Source organism: Falco biarmicus, chromosome 12 (assembly GCF_023638135.1).
Source record: "Falco biarmicus isolate bFalBia1 chromosome 12, bFalBia1.pri, whole genome shotgun sequence".
NCBI lineage: Eukaryota > Metazoa > Chordata > Aves > Falconiformes > Falconidae > Falco > Falco biarmicus.
In genome coordinates, this window is record NC_079299.1 from 19,579,215 (window position 1) to 19,584,704 (window position 5,490).

Here is a 5,490-nt window from a genome sequence, read left to right on the forward strand (position 1 = left end):
ATGTCTCAGGAGGTGGCTTAGAACATGTTCTGGTACATCTTTGTGCCCCAGTTCTCCCAGCCGAAAAAGGAGTAAAGCAGTCCAGTTCCACCCTGGGGAGAAGTGCTTTGAAATCTGCAAGATTAAAAGAGCTTCAGAGCAAAGAGCAATATTATCACTCTACTGTGTAGGCAAACTCCTCGCATGTATTGCTAATTTCTGGTTGCTTCTTGTCCCATCTCCCCCCAGAGTGGCAGCTACAGAAGAGGCAAGGCAGGTACTATGTATCAGCAGTTTCAGACGAAGACAGAAGGAAATGGAAGGGGAAGAGCCAGAGACAAAGGAGGGGAAACACCCTTCAGTTTGCATCCCCACTTCAGATAAGATTAGTCTTCACTGGCTCCTGGTGTACATCTAATCCAGACGTTACCCGGAGGGTAATTTTACACTGATGAGGGCACTACAGCCCCATTGCACCACAGTTTAGGCTTCCACCTCGCTGTCAGTGTCACTGACAGTAAATTACAGCTCCCCCATTTAGCCTGAGCTTGCTGGTTCTTGCCATCTTCAGGAACACATCCTGAGCACTAAGTGGTTTAGAACAATGTTCTGTTCTGAATAATCAAAGTAATACTGTGTGCACCCAGTGATATATTATACTGATATGGTGAATTGACCTGTAATTTCCCACAGCATTAGCTAGAGCAAGTATTTCCTTTTGTAGATGATATTTATGGAAATCCAACTGTGGCAGGTCAGAGTGACTTGATACATGGCAGAGGCAAGCAAAGATCTTTTTAAAGTCAGGCAGGCTGGGAAGCAGGCTAGGAAGGCTGCTTTCCTCCCATCATGCTCAAACATGGTTCTGTCACCTATGAGAAATCCAGGTAACTGGTCGCTGTTGGTCACACCACAATCATGCAAAGATTGTCGCAGTTGAATTATTTGCAGCACGCAAGAGGCATCTATTAAAAAATACCTTGGAGAGAATCACTGCAGGTCAGTGATGGTAAAGCACTGGCACTGGTACCCAGTTTAACACAGGCAGAAATTTGGACCAACAATAAGAGCCAATAATTTTTTACAAGAAATTTGATACTGTATGCCAGAAGGATTTACTGCCATTGATCTAAGGAATGATTTTTTTGACAAATCAGTAAAGAACTGTGGCTGCATATAAGGAAATTCAAACTTCTATATGTTTGGGAAACAAGAGCAAAAATTCACATAAGAAAAAACAATATGCTAAAGGCAACTATTGCCTACCAGCTACTGTCTCCGTGCAGCTAAAATAAATAATCTTTGTGATTACAGACTGTCCTTAAAAAAAACCAAAACCAAACGCACAAGTCACTCAGTATCACTTTTCCTGATTCATAAGAAAGCCTACTTAAAATCCCCAAAGGCCCTCCCGAGCCCAGACTGGGGCTTCCAGGCGTGCTCCTGTTCCACTTCTGTGCCCCACTAGTACCCAGCTGTGCTGTCAGGTGCCTGCCCTGGACAGCCTCTAAGAAGCAGGCAGCAAGAACAAGCATCATGTGAGCAAACTTCCCTGCAATTATCTTTATTTAAACAAGCAGTTTACTGTAGTAATATTTCCCCCCAATTTCCTATTTGTCTTGCAAGCAGGGGCTGAGGAAAACATTCCCCACCCTCAGACACGAGCCATTTTTTGAGCATGAGTTGTACATATTTCGAAACTTTGTATGATGAGTAACTCTCCAGAGCCCCTTCATGTTCCAGCCCAAATGACCAATTCCAGCAAATTTCTAATGTGCCACCCTGTGTCCCCTGTGCTTTCCTTTAGTCGCTCTTCTCTTTTTGCTTCCTCCTGACCAGACTGCTGGGAGGGTTATAGTAGCTAATGGGAGAGAAATGGGGAGCTCCCCGGGGGTAAGTTTTGCTGCAACCGTGGCTCTGAAGCCTGCCCTTCCTCCCCTTCCTTCCTCCCTCCTCTTTTTCATCTTGGAGCGTAAGGAAGTGGCATCCAGCTGCAAAGTCTTCTGCTTGACCTCTAGGGCAGGATAAACCAATCCTCCTCATGCTCAAATCCCACCCCCTAGCACAAGACAGACAGCTTCATCCCCCTCCACCTCCCACATTTCCCTCTGCTACCACACGCTGTTGCCCATAGCAGGCAAACAGTCACCGCCAGGGTGGCTGTTGCTGTATCCTGATGTTGCTACATCTTCCCAACCATAAAAAAGTCAAAACCAGTGGTTCCACAGAAGAATTTCCCTGTTAGAAAGTAAGGTGGTGCACAGGCAGTGTCTGGAAAGAAACAAGAGATGTTTCTATTCTTTTGCTACAGCCAAGATCTGCCAGATGTTTTTGTAAAGTTTGCAGCACCACCTATACTGATGCTCCTTCCCTCTCCCTCTTGTAACTGCACTAGGAAAAGGAGACACTAAACTGCTGCTGTGATCTTAGTAGTGCAATGACAAGAGTTACCCACGTGCATGCAATAAGCCTCCTTTTCCTTGTCTCCTCAACATAAAATAGCCTGCTTCATCTTACTAAATATTATCAAGAAATTTTGGACTGAGGTCACCACTCCCTTAGTAAGAAACATACTATCTCCACCCAAATGGAAAGAAAGGGTGATTGTTCCTTGGGGAGGGTGACTCAGGGTTTGGTGGCAGTACAATGTGCCTTTTGATCACTACGTTAAACAAACAAAGTCTACTACGGAGAATGCCAATAGCTCTAACTGCACGAGGGAGGACGGTTAACACAGTGTTGCCAAACACTTGCACAACATTTTCGACTGACAGATGCCCAAATGCTGTGTAAGAACAAGGATGAAAAAAATACTCATAACCGTTAGCAAATCTTTGCAACATGCCTGTATTATTAATCCCGTTTTACTGTGTGCTAGTGATACGCAATATCAAGGAATTGCTCCTACTGCAGACAGCAATTCAATAACACAACCGCAAATAAAGGTCACATAAACACCCAATCCATGGGTGCACAACTTAGAAACCTTAAATGGTGGAAATATTTATCTGTGATATATCACCACTGATTTTTGTTGGGTTGAACAAATGGAATTGAAGGGAAGTTCAATGAATTAACATGTTGCTGGACAAAAGCATTATATGAGCCTATCAGCACAAAAAGCTACCTATCTTGTTAGGAAGTAATTTAAACCTGAAGTAATGCAAGTAAGTATATTGTTATAAAGAAGCTCAAATCTTCAGTTAGAGGGGAAAATAATTTTCCTGGTCTATCAACAGAGCTTCCCAAAGGCTTGAAGTCTCAAATTTGTACAAAATTAAGACAATGTAAAAGTGCATCCCCAGTGGCATACGCCTTCAAAAATCTTTTGGCAGAGGCACAACTGTTCTCGGTAGATACAACAAATTTCAATGATCAAGAACAATGATAACAGCTATGTGGAAGGTGGAGGAGTTCGAAGGAATGTATTTAGTCCAGATGAAAGACATCAAGTTGCCTGATAACAGATTTCAAATATAAAAAAGCTGTTGCAAAGATGATAGTGCGCAATTGCTCTCCCAAGTCCTGTTCAGGCAGAACATAAAAGTGAAGAGATCAGCACTCATCTGCAGGACTGGAAAGAGCTTTCTAAGTTCAGGAATAAGCTACATAGCCTGTTTTGGTGAGTCTGATATCAGAGGTTTTTAAACCATCTGAGAGATATACCAGGGAACATCTAGGTTCAGCTATTCTTTTCTGGATCAAACAAGTTGTAGGCGGTATCTTGAGGCCCTTATAGATTTCAGCTTCTGCCATTCCAAGATACTTTCCTGAAGTTTCAGTTTTGAACATTTGCCGTTTTCGAACATTTTTTTTCCAAAACCCCCAAAGAATTAAAAAAGGCTATTTGAAATGGTCTCTTACTGTCTTCAAGCTGTCTTGGCATGGGAGAAGCATAGGAAATATTGCAGCAAGGTTTTTCCATAATGGGAAGTCAGTGTAGGTTGCTTGTGGTTGCTGCCGCCCAGGCTGATGGCTCCGGAGGCCCCCAGCAAGGGCAGCTGGGTGGCTCCTCAACACCAGCAGCTACCACAGCTTCTCTTCTTCCTCAACTCTACTTGTAGCTCTTCTTCCTTAGCATACAACTAATACTTAGTCCAGCCATCACAGTTGGAAAAAATAACAGATCTGAAATGTGCTCCAAGTAAATGACCTAAAGCCAAGTAGGTTTTAAAACTCAGAAAGAACATTGTTGCAATAAATTCTTTCTCAGCCCCCAAAACCGAGGCAGAGTCACTGAGTGACTTTGAAGCCTGAAGGATTGGGGGCTGTGTGATAAGAATGTTAAATTTACTGAAGATAAGGCAGCTGTCTAGCATTATGAAAAGTCTGAAGAAATCTGACAGGAGGGAGTAGTGGCCATTCTGTCTTTCATCACCTTGTTTATTAAATTAGTTCAAATCACACCAAAAAGAACAGCACCTCTTCTCAAAACCTGTGGGGAGCTGAGGGCTGTTTCACCCGGTCAGCAGTGACTCCCAGGGCTGTCCAGCTTCACTGTCATGTCATGCACACACACACATCTTCTTCTCAAAAACATGTGTTTATGTAGGAGACTGAGTGATCCAGCTGGCAGCTCTGAAGATGTGTGATTAGATGGTGCATTGATCTAATTCAAGCTCACCACTGGGAAAATCTTGTAGTAGAAAATGTAAAATGGCATGATTAAATTTTTAAATAAAAATCAGAGATCCAGGAATGATTTACATGTGCTACTTGCAACCTCTGGGGCATCCAAGTGAATGTTTTCTGTAGATGGCAAAGTTCGTGTCCGTGCTGAGCTGTGTGCGCGTTTCCCCTCATCCTCCCAGACCAGCCCTGTGAACGCTGCAGACGCCCACCATGGGTGGTGGGAACGGATGGAGGAGCAACACCAGCCAATGGCACCAGGGTCCAGGAGGGCAGCTGACTGTCAGGGGCTTGGCCCAGGAGAAGTAGGACTTGCTCAGGAGATCGTTGGGTAAGGGAGTCTGAGTCAAATCCTGTGCGAGGAAGGGTGCATCATATCCTGCACTCGTATTGCTCTCACTTTTGGAAACGCTACTGCCAGTGTCTGCTTAAGGGCTGGGAGAGAAAGATTCAGGCGGCTTCAGTCCTGATAGCTCACAGAGCTGGCAGCACAGCTCCAATGAATGAGACCAGGGCCAAGCAGCACAATGGTTCCCATCAGTGAGTGATGCTGCATGCAAAAATGATGAAAGATTTGGTCTTCAGGTCTACATACAGTGACAGGGTCTGAGCTGTCTGACTGCTGTCTTTTTCAGTTCTTACTCTACATATATCGGTGACAGAGAACACAAAGAACCTGGAAAATAACTGCAAAATTATTCTCTGCTGAGTCATGGTATTCAAGCAACAAGGACATAAGTGAAAACCCAAGCATGCAATAATGTGGTTATATAATGCGTTCATGATGAATGCAGCAGTTAAATAACATTTATTAATTGCATTTGTATAGCTATGATTAGCCACCATAATGTGGTAGTCCTTAAGCTGTTTTATTTCAGGTTC